Raw genomic sequence first — 17,359 nt, 5'->3', positions numbered from 1 at the left:
AAATAAGATTCCATTTTACAAACTTCCAAAAAAAACTACTTTCAATGATTTTCTAGAGGGGTACATTGAAATTCCACTGCTTCAAGATGTATTCACTTGTAAAAATTGTAAAAGAATCAAATATACATTAAAAATAGCAAAAAAATCTAGGATAAACTACGTGGTGTTTTGATTAAGTAAAAACAGGTTTTGAAAGGTCATGAAACCTTGTACAAAGAGACCAAAAGATATAATAATGAAGAATCTTAAAAAAACTATGGAACACCACTCGACAAACTAGAGGGACACACCAAAGTTCCCAACAAGAGGGCTAAAAACCAGCCTAGAAAAAGACCATCAAGATTGACATAATGGTCCAATCTTTTCAGAACGTAAAGACATATCAAATGAAGGTTTGGATGATTTAGCTTTTTTACCTTTAACCAATGTCCATCCATCCTCCACCTTTCTAGCAACCCTCTGTCAATCCAAGGATAAACCTGAAGAACCAAGGCCTAGATTATCCAAAGGGGTAGGACCACTACTAACCCTGAAAGCTTTCATAGAAGAAACATGGGCCTTAATACCCACAGCAATAGGAGATGGGACAACTAAATCAACACCATAAAAAAAATTCTAGACAGGGTCAATAGCAAGACAAGGGACAACATCAACATTTTGGATCAAAGCCTCCTTAAAGATAGCAATTGTATCATCAAAGATGGCAATAGAAACATCTGCCAAAGAAGAATCATTCTAAGAAGATCTATCCACCTCATCCTTGGAAGCTTTATGAACCATATAGTGATGGTCTGAAACCCTCAACCACCAAGAAGGTGATTTCTTCAATTTAACCTCATCAGAGGAGCACCTCCTAGCGAGATGGCCAGTCTTATAACATTTCCTACAGCCGAAGGGAATACCCTCATAATCAAGAATATGGGTCCAAGAACCAAAGCAATCTTTTTAGGGAGACCCTTTGACACATCAATCTCCATAAGAATGTGGGCATACATCATCCTATACATGTTAGTAGACTCTGAATCCACCAACTAGAAGTCCCCAATAGCCTCCCCCACAGCCTCCCCATAGCCTCCAAAACTGAATCTAGCCCAAAGTGAAGGGGAATATTCGGCAATCTTATGCATAAAGGTATCTTATTAAAGGATTCAGTATTTGGATCTATAAGAATTTTCCTAAGGGCAAAATTCACCCAGGAACTAAGAACTCAAACACAAGCACACAGTAGACCAAACAGAGAGAGAGAGAGAGAGAGAGAGAGAGAGAGAGAGAGAGAGAGAGAGAGAGAGTATATGATCAGAATAACAATGTATTCAATAACTGGTTCATTAGAGTACACTAAGAGTTCCTGAATATAAAGGCCTCAGGAGAGCTTCTAGAATGCCTCATAATCAGCACCATGATGTGTCATACAACCAAGCACATGTCCACCAGATATGGGTTATCCTCCATTAAGCACCGAAGTAAGTGCGATGATGAGAGGATAAGCCTACAAGGGTGTGACACGCAATACAGTGTTGTAGACACCATGTTCTTAAATAGAGTTGCGTACTCCTATGTTGTCTACATGACAACTCAAAAGGTGTGCAAACTCCTAAGTGCCTCACAAATAAAAATAATAAAATAATGCAAAATAATTAAATAATGCATAAACCTAAGTAAACTTAAGTAAGTGTAATAAGTAAATACTTATTTACACCAACAGGATCAAAACCCTGATACCAAGGTTTGGCCATCAAGGGGAACCTCTCCTCCCAAGAGAAATAGCGACACAAAATTGATTTCCTGTTAGCAGCATGTGCAAATTTCACAATAAAAAAGCCCCTTTCCACAAGGTAAATTTGAACTAAATCTCATATAATTGGTTCCCAATGTTGGAAATCCAAGCATGTAGATCCAGAAGAAAGGGTCAGAAACCCCTAAAATGAAAAATAGTGGCAATAGAAGAGTAATCCTCCACATATTTGGAAATCACATCAATAGTTTCTAAATCTAGTTTAAGAACTATAGGCCTACTTACAGAGACAAGCATAGTTGAACAGAAACACCCTCTCGCAACAAGACCACCAAGGCCTACCTCAAAAGCAGCCACATTCACACAAGAAATTACAGGTCTATCAGCAACAACATGAGACCCAGATAGGGTCGTTTGAAACATCCTAGAGGACCCACCATGAACAGTGATCTAATTCGTAGTAGGAGGATAAAGAGTATCCAAAGCAGCAGCCTGAGGACAAAGAGCATCCATAGCAGCACCCAAAGGACGATGGGTGGGAGAATACACAATTTGAAAATTAGTGTGGGCAGGAGTAAGAGTGAGAGTCATCGAGATCATTTTCCATAAACTATGTAGTGTTAGCTAACTAAACAAGTTAACATTTCTTTTTTTTTTGGGGGTGGGGGGGGTTGGGGGTGGGGGTTGGGCAGGAGGGCGCACACCAGACACTATATTATGTTTTTTAACAAAGAAGAGGACCACTTTTTCTACTCCCCTTTTTTTAGGGCCTTAAACTCCATCATTTTCAAAAAAATAGTAGTTTAGAAACTAGATTCAAAGGACTACAAATCTTGTTCTTGTTGCATTTAGAAATGTTGACTCTAACTATCTTCAAATTCTCATCAAAATTCAAAATTTGTTGATTTTCAGAAGAAAAAAAGTGGCATCTTATAACCTCTTTTTGGTCCCCATTTTTCTCCACTTACCCTATAATCAAGTCTCAAAGACTATATTTCAAGGATGATAGTATGTAATGTTTTGCAAGAAAAGAGTCATGCAATGGTTATAATATATAGAACAAGTGCAATTGAGTCTCTAAGACCTAGACACAAGTCTGATACAAATGGTTCAAGTGTAGGAAGGTTTTTCATGCTTGAAATGGGATCTTAAAGAACCAATTACAAGCGATGATATAACATTCCTTATAATCAAGTCGTAGAGACCCAACTGTGAGGAATGAAACTTGTGATCAGTGGGTGTAATCAAGTCCTAAACAACTAACTACAACTACTTTGGGTAAAGGCAAGAAATTAACACCTTGCAATTGGGTTTCAAGGACCCTATTGCAAGGGAAACCTTGTACTTCATTCTTGTGACCAAGCCTTTCAGCCTCAATTGCAAGTTTTTTGAAACTTGCAATTGGTTGTGAATCATGCAAGTAGATATCTTGTAATCAACTCATGCAAATGTAATCAAAACTGACTTAATGATAACTCATTTTTTCATGAAATCAAGGTTTAGAAACTCGTAAAACAATAACAATCTACATACCAAATAAAGAGCAAGGAACAACAAATAAAGAGCAAGGACGACAATAATAAGGCATTAAAAAATCCCAAAAACAAAGGGTTTGAATACATGGCAATTGAAATCAAACACAAATGAGAAAAACACATATAAAGAACCCTAACACAAAACCTAGAAAGGAAAACACTAGGAATGGCAAAGAAAATAAACACTTGTTGAAAATATGAAAAATTCACTTAGCAAGGAATGAGGGATACCAAACAATAGTAGTTGTGTGATGATTTCGCACAAAGGAAAGAGAACTTTTCCAACTCCAAATGAGTTAATGAACTACAAAGTTATAAATCAATTTCATAAAGAACAACAAATATTCTTTCAATTATAGTTCAGTCTCTAGAACCTAACTACAAGTCTTAAAGACTAAGTGTTGAGTGTTGCAATTCAAGTCAAAGGACTAGATTTGCAAAGAACAATGCAAATCAAAAGTGCAATGGCTACTCTGAGTGATGACTTTGGATTTTACTAAAAGAAATCAACATGAATGCATACAAACTTATAAAAACAAAATAAAGACCTCAACCTTGACAACACACAACCTAACAACAAAACACTTGAAAATATGTAACATTCGCTTCAACAAAAATTCATAAGGGTTGGCATATGATTTCACCAAATTGTAATCAAGGACAACAAGGCTTAATCCCAAAAGTTCATTATATAAGCTTAAAGCATAACAATAAAACCTAGGAAAGTAAAAGTGGGATCCCAAGCCCTCGCATATACCCTACTAGAAACACCAACTTAAACAAACCAACAAAAAAATGGTTTTCTTCATTATTCTATGCATTTTGGTTTTGGTGAGCACTATGTTTGGTAGAAAGAGTAAAGTTTAGTTATGGGTGTGTGGGTGTTGATTCTATTGATAGTTTTAGATATTTTTGTTTATAAAGTATTTTACAAGGCATGGATCTAGAAAAATTAGCAAGCTTGAGGATGTTAAACTTGTTGAAAATGAGATGGTTAAAGAAAAATATATTTAAGGTAGATAATGGAGAGGGTAATTGGTAATATTATTCTAGATTATTTTAATGACTTTTATAGATATGCAATTATTGCAAAAAAAAAAAGATATGTCATTGAAAAAAAACAATAGGCATTAAAGGGAAAACATGGTATATGTTAAGTAATACTTAGTTTGATTAATGCTTATTGGTTACCATTGTATAGTACTATTTTTTATTTGAATAATAGTTCGCTTTGATTGGATTTGGTTAATAAAACAATATATGAAGTTTGGACAAGTAAGAAGACCTTTATTTTTTACATTTAGTGCTTTGCATGTGAATCTTTTGTTTGGGTGCCTAACAAGGAATATTCTAAGTTGAATTTCAAAAGCAAATATTTTCATTGGTTATAAGAAATATATTCAAGGTTATATGCGTTGAAATCCTTTAACCTTGATGTTAATATTATTCTAGAGATATGATTTTGAGGGAATTTGGATTGATATGATTGTGTACAATCAATAAGAGTGGAGAATGATATCATCTATATATAAAAATTAAGTAAAAAGATAGAGATAGAAAAAATTAGAAGTTAGATGGGAAGATGTAGATGAAGGTACAAATTTAAAGAGTTTGGGGAAGAACATAAATAACCTCTACCTACATCCAATGTGCAAGTACAGAAGGCAATAGAAACTAGTCAATAAGTGTTGCCCAATAAATTTTAGTGTATTTGTTTGAAAAATATCTTCTACAAAAGAAACATGAATTTTAAATGGAGGCTATGCAAGATGAGATGCTGACCTTAGGCAAGTGTGAAACTTGGATCTAAGTTGAGTTGTTTGAAAGAAGAAAAAAACCAGTGTTTGTAAGTGGGCATTTGCAAAAAACAATTATTACAAATAGGCTGTTGGAAATTATATAAAAAGGTATGTGGTAAAAAGAAAGGTGAAAGTTTACAAGTTAGAAAAGGAGTCACTTTGGATTTGATATTAGAAATCTGATGTTTTTGTAATAGACCATGGGTTTGTTCAAAGTGAATGTGATCAATAAGTAATCATCGTCTTTCATTTTGATGATATGAACATTGATTAAAGAACTCAAAACATAGTTATAAGGGATCTTTTTCACATGAAAGATTTGGGATCTATGAAGTATATTCTTGGTGTGAAGATTAACAAAGATTAGGTTGGGAGAAGAATTTTTTTTGGCTTCAAGTATATTAAGACTACTTTATAAATGTTTGTAATGCATGATTATTAGTAAGTCTATATTCCGTTACCTGTCAATACTAAGTTATTATTAGAACAATATCCAAAGTTAGATAATGATTGAGAAAATATGTTTAATTGTGATCCTAAATCTGCAGTGCCCTTATATTTTAAAAGCTATTCAATGGTAGTTTACATCTCATCACTTTCCACTCCAGCAATTGGACATGGCACTATTTGCACAACTTGTGTCTTCGTTCATTCATTGCTTCTAGCAACCTCCTCACTCTTGACTGGTGTACTCTTAATTCTTCAAGAACTAATATAATACAAACAGGAATAATCAAATAAAGCTCAAGTCTAATAACCGAACTAAAATTTACAGAAGATCAGAACTTTTGTCCATTGCCTTACTGAACATTGTAGCTTTTTGTAATTGGGGCAATTGCTCTTGCCTTGTATGCAACAAATTTAAATATCAGAAAGACATTTCAGCTATGATTTTCATAGGTGAGCATGGAGATATTTCCCAAATCTGTAGAGAGACCGGGTTGATGCAATCTTGCAATGCTGGATATTAAGTTGTACTGCCCCAGTAAAAGAGTAGACAATTGTCTAGATCACACACGCAGATGGTTCTAAACATTTGGGGCTTCTTAATTCCTCAGAATAAATTGGGAGTTATATGAAACCTTTAATACTTTTCAAAGCTATCTTCCAAAGACTGTTCAGCTTGTCCAAATGATTGATCAAGCTTATTTCATCAAATAGGGGACTACAAAACGGTGCAGCATTAGTCATATTATTATAAGCCATTGAAAAAATTTACAATTGTGGAGACCAAATGAGCTGTAGAATATTTTCCAATAGGCAAGAACTAGATACTTTATGAATCAATTTCCTGCTTAAGACCTCAACATACACATGATTAACTTCCAGAACTCTTACGCTTCACAGTCAGAATTGGTGAGAAAGATGGTGGCTGTATCCAGAAACGAAAAGCCATTCCAAATCTCCAGATAAATTAAAATCTGGATTCAAAACTGCAACAAAAAGAACCATGAAATATTCAAGCATTAGAAATTTTAATTCACGTGTAGGCTGACCTAGCAGTGAAAGCTTCTATTTTGTTGCATTTAGAGTAACATGCCAAAATATTCTGGGCAATTGTACTTTCTTACTATCTCCATAACAGAGTGTTCAATAACTCCTGGTGAGTCACACGAGTTTAGGTGGGACGCAGGCTGTGCAGTTACTGGCGGGTTTTCATGACCCATCAGCATGACCCTGGTCATGGGCCATGACCCACATGACTTGGCCAAGTCATGTAGATCATGCCATGACTAACTGGGTCTGACGATCATGAGCCACACATATTAGAGAAAGCAGATTCTTTATCTTGAAGTTACAATAGTTTATAGCATTATACTCACTCTGATATGCCAGAAGAAGCTCCAATGCTTGTCTGTGAGCCCCCAACTTCAACAGCAGATGATTAATGCAATATATATCTATCAATCATTAAGCTATGGCTAGTGCAAGATGCAAGGCATAGCCCAAAGAACAGTGCATTACAAGGTAAATCCACGACAATACAGTAGGATTGTCTTAGTGTTGTTTTGTACACTAATTTCAATAATATTTTCACATGATTTTCTACTACTGAGCAGGCATCTGGTATTTGCTGAAGACAGATGTACAGGCAAGGAAAATATATATATGGCATGTAATAGTTTGTAAACTATTACATTCCATATATATTTTTCTTGGATGTACTAATGTGATGGATGTATGTTTATGTATGTGATCAAATCAGCTTCTATTTGATGATGTTATAGTGTCCTTAAGCTTTATTCAATAAAGGTGTATGAAACAAGTTCTAAATCCTAAAAAATCTCTGTTTTCTTTTTTTCCATTTTTCCAAGTCATAGCTGAATCATCACCGAGTCATTGGCGAGACACGGGTCAGGTCAACCTTCCCAAGTCATAGGCAACTCTGAATCATGGAACTCTGAAACTTTTGACTGATGCCAAGGCCCAAAACAAGAGTTAAATTGAAAGGTACCTTGAAAACCAAACTGAAGAAGTCAAATGGAATGAGCTCAAGCAGTAAATCATCAGAACTTTTATAATCGAGACCCATGTTCAAATCCAACAAGTAAGAGATATGTTTCATGCTTAAGATATGCAAAATTTTGAAGGTGGAATTGGGTAAAACAATGATGCCCAATGTTGGTTATGACATACACCCCAATAGTCAAGACCACTTATCCCTTGGTCATGACATCTAAGCTATGGGACACCCCCATAAAAGGCTACTAACCGATTAAAAAAATAAAGAAAAGTAAACTGAATAAATAAAATTATTGGATCATAAGACTTTAAACTGGTAATTGAATTTCTGGTACAAGGTGAGATCTGATTATCTCCAATTTTTAAGCCATTTTGGCTTTTAGCTTCCCTTTCATGTGAGCACCTTTACGTGCAACCGACGCTTTTCTTTTGAACAAGACCAAAATTTTAAACATGTCAACTGTTTAAGCAAATATTCACACTTGTCTGCCCATTTTCCTTGCCAGGTTCTTCATAAGAGTGAGCATTGTAATCTAAGCAATAGGAATAAATCTAAAATCTAAATTGTATATGATCGATTTTCCTTTAATCGTAGATTACTAGCCTAAATTTTTGTATTTAAACAGTAATGAGGGCAATCTAAAAACCATATATCATTACTCTTGTAATATCCCTGGCGAGGGGCCATGAAGGAGACTTGAAACAATACCAAGTGCTACCCAAATACATGGTATCATTTATGACTGAATATCTAAAATGTTAAAATCATATACCTCTTTTATCCATGAGCAAATTCATTAGCTTAAAAATAATTCCAGAAAATGTTTATATTCATGAGAAAATAAGTCAAGCACTTATTGACTGCAGAGGGAATACCCTAACAATCTCAAACTTATTGCCTATGACATGGACACTTATGGCACTGGATTTCATCACTGATGAAGGTGAATTTCAAGGGAAAAAAATCACGGGAATACAATCCTTCCAAATTGTAAAGGCCAAATGTTTGACTTTTTGCACCAAGAACTGAGAAAAGTCCAGAAACATTGCCTCTCTTTGCTACTAAAAGTGTTGTAATTAACTTTCAATATCTTTTGCAATGTCTCATATTGCAGCAGTTTGTGGAGGTTGTTCAATTGCCATCTCCAGTAGATTTGATCAAGCTTATTCACCTGATACTTTCAATGTTTAAGGGAAGGCGCCATACATATTTTTCAACTCTTCCACTTCAAGAGAAAAACATTTGAGCAGATTGAACTGAAGGAAAGCATGTTAACATTAAAGCTTTCAGGAATCTTCTTCATCCAACAGTTTGATGTCATACAAGAAATTTACATGAGAAGGCACGGGTAAATTCTTGTCACAAGATGTGAGAAAAATTAAAATGTCATCAGCTGGAATAATTAACCAATAAAAGATTTTCTGTTTGCTCCATATTATCAAGGTCATAAGCAAAAACTAAATCTCATCAATGCCCTTGGAAATGATTTCAAAGCAAGATCTTTTCTTCACTGGTACTCTCAGTACACTAACCATATGGACAAGAAAATCTTAAACAAATCCTCCCTTACGACATCATTTTACATGACCTCCAATAAAAGAAAGACCTGTTGAATTGGAAAATGGAGAGGCCTTCGTGATGGTATCCCTCAATTGCCTTAATTCTCTTAGTCCAAAAGTTTCTGGTCATGGTATCACTCAATTGTGTCAATTTGAATATTTCATGCTGAGAATCCCCTGCCACCACCTAGAGTGCTACAGAGTTAGGTCTACATCCAATGTGCCAACACAACTCTGACAATTGATCCACAAACATATCAAGGTCGCTACATGACAAAAAAAATAGTGATGTTATAAGCATTGCTAGATATCCAACTAATAGAATAATTCATATTTAAAATTGTGGCATATTTTGGTCAATTGATTATTTGTAACTTTTAAAGAAAAAAACCTACCGAACACTTGTGTAACTCCAGACTAGAAATCTTGGAGGCTTTCAAGGACAATTTTCCAGGTCTCTGCCATTTTGATTAACTGCACTTTATTGATGTTTGTGAAGGTTTGAGCATAAGCTGTCTTTGAAATAAAGTAAAGGTCTGAATATGAAAGACACACGACACATGGAATATTTGCAATCATGAGTTTGCAACATTCAGAAGAGCTCCTTCAAGGACCAAGGAGATTCACTGTGTAAGAGAAAATGGAAATATCAATAGAGGCACTATGAGATGTACCATACAGATGTATGGCTGCAAGCTTCACCCCTATAGTATTTTGTATGACCAAATCACCCAGCACGTCACCTCCAAACATTAATATCTTAGTGTGGGTACCTGTCATGTAGTTTTCACACCATCTTCCCTTTGCAAATGGGGACCTCCTCTTTTTACTTTAGCAAGTTGAAGTTGTTGTCTTAGGTTAAGTCACAAGATTCGAGTTCAACAACTATGAAGTTTGACAAGTCAAAAAAAAGGAAAAAATTTCAACATTGATTTCGCCTAATGTAATTTTTTTAAAAATATAAGTATATACTATTTTTATTATTATATGTTTTAATAATTGATAAATAATATAAAATAATATAAATATTAACATGTTTAATTATAAATATATGCAATCTATTATTATATAATAAAAAAGTATATTGTCATGTTTTAATTTTGATAAATAATATAAAATTAATAATAGTAATAAATTAATAATAACAAAACATATGATAATAAAAATTTATAACTATTAACTAAACCTAAAATGAAATAACCTCAACATTAAACATTTAACATACTATAATAAAAATTGAAACTATTACCTAAACCTATTAAATAAATAATCTTTGAACGTAAAAATCAAAATGTCATGCCCCAAACAGCTGACGGAGAGTAATGGAAGTGGAGTTTAGTTCAGACATCATTGCCGACAGAGAAGAATGGTAGCCGAGGTTTGTTCAGACGCCATTCGTTGCAGGATTAAAGAGGCGCCGAAAGCAAAGGGCAAAGTAGAAAGGTTAATGTCTTGAAACCAACCAAGAAAGTAGACAGTAGAATGTGTAACCAGATGGGAGAATTTGTAACCCATGACCTGCAACCTACACTCATCGTTTCAGAAACACGACCTGCCTTTAGACAAATTTAGGATGAATTTATCCGGTTTTTTATTACAACTTTAAAGGTTTGCTGAATTTTGAACCTGGAGCTGAAAATTCGACGAACCTCATGACATAGGTCTTAGGTGATTTTAGTTGGCAACATTTTAAAGTGTCCAAGTCCAAGGGTGAGTTTGGGCAATTTTGGCTTGCTAGGAGGTAATATTTTGTCTAGTGTTTGTGTGAGGGCATTGATTTCCTTTTGAGGTTTTTTATCATAGCTTATGTCCTAGTGGAAGCGTAGAGTTTTAGTCTAAGTGAGGAAGGTTAACATGCCTAGGAGATGGGAGAAGGATCATGAGAAAATTCAAATGTTTGGTGGAGATCCTCTATCCAGAGGATTCCCACCAACTAACATTTCTCCCCAAAATCGCAAGATTTTCCCCTTAAGACAAGGCGAGGTGCAAGCATGGTGAGGATCCTTATTATGGTACCAAACTGATTAATGCAATGTTAAAATGATGAAGAAAAGGAAGAATGGTAATTTTTTAGGATAACTATCGCAGTCATATTTGGTGGAAATCTTCTCTCCTTAGGATTTTCTCCTGATTTAGAGAGTAAGCATTTTCAAATTTTAAAGAGCTTAAGAGGGTAAGCTTTGGGAGTAAATGATTAAGATGCATAGCATTCGATGATTTAAAAAGGGAAATCTGAATTACTTCAAGACATAGGATGGGTGTAGAGAGACAAAATTTGATTGAAAAGGAAAGAAGCTAAGACTCATAATTTCACTAAAGCATTAATAATGGAAAAGCATGTCAACACTCTAGGATTCCTAGTCTCTTTTACGATCCTTAGCAAGCCATTTAATTCAAATTCTAAGTCAAATTTGTAGTTTGTTATGGCAGGTGGGAGCATGTCTAGAACCAAATCCGTACATACAAAGAAGGTAAGGCAAGCCCAAGCGAGGAGATGGCTCAAGCTCGAGGACTCAAGTGAGAAGGAAAGATTCATGTTCGAGCTATCAACCTGCAAATTCAAATTGAAATCAAGAGCAAATTCAGGAAAGCACAAAAGATCCAGCTACCTGAGGACATATTCAAGGAGAATCAAGAAAGATCAAGTCCAGACGCTCACGAAGATGCAAGTGATTCAAGTCAATTCCATGAAGAAATTTCAAAGGATAGAGAAATCTCAAACATTGAGAGATATTTATGCAATTTTAACAAACATCTTCTCAAGTTAGGACTCCAAGCACAGGATAAGGATGATGAAGTGGCAATCGTTTGTCTCCTCTAATTAGAAAATTTTAATTTCAAGCACAATTGATCACAACATGCCAAGTGTCTTATTTTCTCATTCACTGGAAAAATCATTGTAATTTTCTTATTGGCCCATGAATTCACACCTCCATGTAATTAGGTGTAAATTTGGTAACCTCAATTGGGGTTTGTGGCAAGAAATCTCAGTGCTTGATCTTGAATCGATCTTGGCCCTTCGTTGTAATGGAACTACTAAAAAGGCCAAGGCCCTCTCATTTGTAATTCATTAGCTTAGGAGATTAGAGTAGTAGAGAGGCAAGAGATTAGAATAGATTAGCTAAGGGAGAGACTTGATGAAGTTGTTACGATAATGCTTGTCAAAGTAATTGATAATTCATTGTTGGTTTTTCATGGTGGATTACTTAATATTGCTTGGAAATGTTGCATGGTTTCTTCAATCTTTCACTTGGAAGTGATTTATTTCCATGTTGAAGTAGTTTAGTTGAATGGAATTTATTGTGGATGTTTATTTGCTTGACTCGAATCCAAGCCGCTAACCTCTTGTTAATGGTAAGAGTGCCTTGTGTGGTAAGCGGATGGTTGAATACACTTAACTTCAATTGATGTTGAATCTTTAGTTTGCATCCATTTGATGGGATTGGCGAGGAAATATTGATTTGAAAGCCATTCGAATGTTCCTTAGAAGTTTTCACTAGGTGGGTGGAGCCATTGGTGAGATTACATCTAGTAGAGTCCAAGTCATCCATGATTCCTTGCATCCACAGTTAGGAGTAAAAGTTTTAAGTTAGAGTTGGAGTTGAAGTGGAAAAGTTGGAAGATATAACTACATTTTCTTTGCACATTGTGAAGTAAAATCTTGAGAAGTGCAAGAGTTGATATTCATCAAATGAATAGCATAAGTCCCTCTGTAATAACCAGAATAATACATCATTAAACTAACTGAACTCCATGATGAAGAAGGAACCTCGAAATCATTTCATAATCTTACTTTGCAAGCTTAGCATGAAATATGACCTTATATGAAGAGAGGGTTGAGTGTTCGGTGTTTCTCCTCAAAACATTAAGTATTTGACTATGCATGTTGCAATGGAACAAAACTCACATCAACAATAGCCATCACTATGGCACAAAATGCCTCCATACAATACCATGCCACTCCTATGACCATTTGGAAAGACTTCCAAACCTTACCATACTATCACCATATGATGGGTTTCTAGTACAACATTCACATACTGCATGACAATGACACTCCACTTACTGCACACCACACATTGCACACCACATGCAACCCGCACACAATCTGCATGCATTATGCATGCCCCATACGCACTTTGCATACCACGTACACTCTACACGCACTCTACACCCTACACACTCTCCATGCCACCCGCGCACACTCAAGACACTGCGCATAATCCATACACACTTTGTACCCCACTTGCACAATTTACCTCCATCATACAGACTAGTCAATGTACAACTAAGCGAGCACACAACTCAACTCTTTGAATACATAGTGACAATACCAAAGTATCTTCCTCTAATTCTAGAATTATGCATAAATAAACTTGCTATACCAAACAATATTATTGATGCAAGAATAAAATTGCTGCAAATCAAAAACATTGTACTTCCAAATCTGAGATATACTTTTTGAAGATGTTCAACAATACAAATTTATCTCCAAGGGAGGCATCACAAATTTTCTTAGTTGTCGATTCGTGAAACAAATCCGATTTGGGCACGTGAATTAAATCCGTGGTTTCGGGATTTTTTTCCCATATAATGATTCGTAGAGGATTAGTGTGTGTACATATATATACTAAAAAATAAGACAAATGTACATAATTCTAAAACTAAATTATTTCATAGTATGCATCTATGATTCTAGTATGGATCTATGAATCTAGTATACTTGATAATTGATTTATTTTCACGATTATAAAGAAAATCAACACATTCACATTGAATTACTGAATTACAAAATCAAATTATGATCCTTGAAGATCCTCGGGCTATGGCTTGGATCCTTGAGGATCCGAGCAGGATCCTTGATTCTACCTATGGATCCTCAGGCTGTGGCTTGGATCCTTGAGGATCTAGTCAGGATACTTGATTCTACCTGTGGATCTGTCAGATTCTACCTGTGGATCTGTCAAGATCTAGATCCGCAGGCCACAAATCCATAGGAAGAACCAAGGATCGAAGCATGATTCCGGATCCGGATCCAGCATGTCTAGGATGAATCTAGCAACTAAGCAAATTTGGCATTCAAGTACAAGGTGAAATATCTAAGATGATATTTCCAACAATAGACTAGGGTGGCAGCTAACCAATAAAACTACAATTATAGACTAAAGAGTCTTGCACCTCCGAAACTGCAACAAGGACTCAATTCCAATTTAAATCACAAATACACAAGAAAAGTTAACTCCACGATGACCTCCTACAATGCCAAAGATGGGCTTATAAAGGACTCTAGGAAGTTTCCCCAAGGGCTACAAATAGTCCAACATCCTTTATTTATTTATTATTTTATTACTTGCCCCCTTTTTATTTATTAATTAATTAAGTATATGCTTATGGTATTATTTAAATTTTGAAACCACTTAATTATTTCACTCCACTAATTTGGGAACGTTACAAATCCTTGCTGCCCAAAGATCGTTTGCCCTCAAGTAACTTGTCATCAAATCTAAAACCAAGCATGGATGTTGATGATCGTATCCGCTAAGAGCTTGATTCACACTACAACTATGAGCACCACCTCCAAAACCCTAACAAGCTTCCATTGTACTACTTTGATATAAGTGTTACCATGTCAAGAGTCGTCAGATTCCCACTGAAGCCAATCATCAAAGACATCGATGCTTGGATCCCTAGCTATCAAGCCATCAAGACAATCAATCACTTCCAAAAATGAAGGTCTGGAATCTCAAATGTCAAGTGCAACTTGTTCTTCCCATGAGAAAACCAATCACATGAAGATATTTCAATCATGCATTCAACATGACCAATCAAAGGGTAAACTCCATATTCAACCAATTGTAGAGATTGTACCAGCAAAGGATCATCAGTATAGTTTGCATCTCTGTGAGGCTGAACAACCACTAGTAGAGCCCGCTCATTCAAGGGATCACTTATAGAACCTATAATTCCATCAAGTTGATTGATAAGTGTAGGCTCGATGAATTTGTGCAAGCATCTTTTTCATTTTTGTGAAGATTTCGGAGCTCTCCATTTGAAGAGACAATTATTGAGTCTTGCTTGTCCATATCCTCATGTTGCTGAAGTGGATTTGTGAGCATGTCTTTATCCTCTTTGGAGTTTAAGGTGTTGTGCAATCCATTGCCAATCCCCTGTTTCAGATTATTACCTCACTCAAATTATTACCTCCACTCAAGTGAGCTTGCAGCTGAACTCCTCAAGTGTAGAGTGACGACATGAATGGATCTTACTCTAATTCTAGAATTACACATAGATAAACTCTCTATAACAAACAATATTACTGATGCAAGAATGAATGGCTACAAATCAGATATTGTAATTCTAGATCTAAGATATATTTCTGATGAAGTTCAACAATACAAATTTGTGTCCAAGGGAGACATCACAAATTTGGCATTCAAGTACAAGGTGACATATCTGAGATGATATTTCCAATGGCAGACTAGAGTGGTTGCTAACTGTTAAGTATATTAGCTTCATGGTAATTGAAGCAATATATTTGGTTTATATTAAAACTGATTATTCATATATATAACTCAATCATTTAACTCATTTATATCTAACTCTTTACATTTCATATATATATATATATAAACATTTGTATATACATATATATGCAAATGTTTATATGTATGTATGTATGTATGTATAATATCATGACCTTATATTACTAACCGATCAAATCAATATAATCGAATGAGATAATATATTGATGAAGATAATGTGCATCAAATAAGTGTAGTATCAGTCGATGAGGATAGCCAATATTATGAACCATCACCAGTCATTGTTAAGACTACGATTATTATTAAAGAAATTCAGTATGTTGATCGGTGCCTTCTAAAGGTATGTGTTGGGGTATTGATATGTAGGGTCATACCCCTACATAAACATACCTCAAGGCATATGTATATATATTGCTTGAATTCTGAATTCTGAATCAATCAATCACAAAGGAAATTGCAACTCAGTCTATTCAGATCTGCACATATATAAAACAGTATCAGTAAAAGACAAAGGAAAGCAATACTCATATATAAGGACATTCATTCCAAATCAGAAATACATTTATAAGAAATTAAATTGAAGATTGTTCAAGATACTTATATATTCAGATTATAAGGGTTAGCAAGTCTCCACCAATAAAAAATCAATAAAGTCTACATGGTATGAGAGCCTAATTGGCAGAGAGACTTATAAAATTAAATTCTTGAAACAAGAGTGACAAAACATGTCAAACAATGTTATGAGTAGAGGATAGGCTGGAAGGAGCAGAAAATTTCTTCTCATGGAAAATTCTAATTATAACAATCCTAGAAGAATTAGAACTAGAATCATTTATTGAATCAGACATTTCAATACCTGAAGATGAGGCAGAAAAGGCCACTTGGAAAAGATGAAATAATGAAGCCAGGAAAATTATTGCTGATTCAGTAAAAGATCATATTCTTCCATCCGTCTCAAAACTCAAAAAGGCATTTGAAGTATTCAAGACAATTAAGGATACACTTGAAATCAACAACTCTAGCAGATTAATTACATTAAAAAATCAACTGATGAATACAAAAATGAATAAAAGGGAGTCAATGTCACCCTACTTTGGAAAAATTTGCAAAATAAAAAATCATCTTTCTTCTATTGGAAGCGAAGTAGACGACCAAGAACTATCTATAATAGCACTTAGAGGATTACCTATATCTTGGGAAGCATTCATTCAGGTTTTCAGCAGACCCTCAATACCAGCTTTTGATCAACTAAAAAATTATTGCACATTAGAAGAATCAAAGACAAATTTCGAGAGGGATCATTTCAAATCAAGAGGGAGAAAATCAAGCTCTTTCCTCAGTCTCCAACAACAAAGGAAAGAAGAGGAAATTCAAAGGAAAGAAATATGTTAAGAGGAAAGGAAATAATAATTACACAAGAAATAATTTCTCTAAAGTTAAATGTTATAAGTGTGAGAAATTCGAGAAATTCGAGCATACCTTCAAAAATTGTCCAGGAAGGGGAAAAATCCTAGCTTCCTTAACCAAAACTTAAAAGGATGAAAATTTGCTATTCTATTATGCTCTATCAAGTGAGATAAAATCAAATGAAGATGTATGGATAATAGATAGTGGTGCTTCCCGACATATAACAGGATTCAGAGATAAATTTGAAACTTTTCGCAATTATCTCACTGAAGGAGTCACCATTAGAGACAACTCCACATATCCAGTAAAAGGAATTGG

This window comes from Cupressus sempervirens, chromosome 4 (genome assembly GCF_028749045.1).
Source record: "Cupressus sempervirens isolate cs-2001-9-10 chromosome 4, ASM2874904v1, whole genome shotgun sequence".
Classification (NCBI taxonomy): domain Eukaryota; kingdom Viridiplantae; phylum Streptophyta; class Pinopsida; order Cupressales; family Cupressaceae; genus Cupressus; species Cupressus sempervirens.
The sequence above is the reverse complement of the archived record's forward strand: the minus strand, read 5'-3'. Positions refer to the sequence as shown.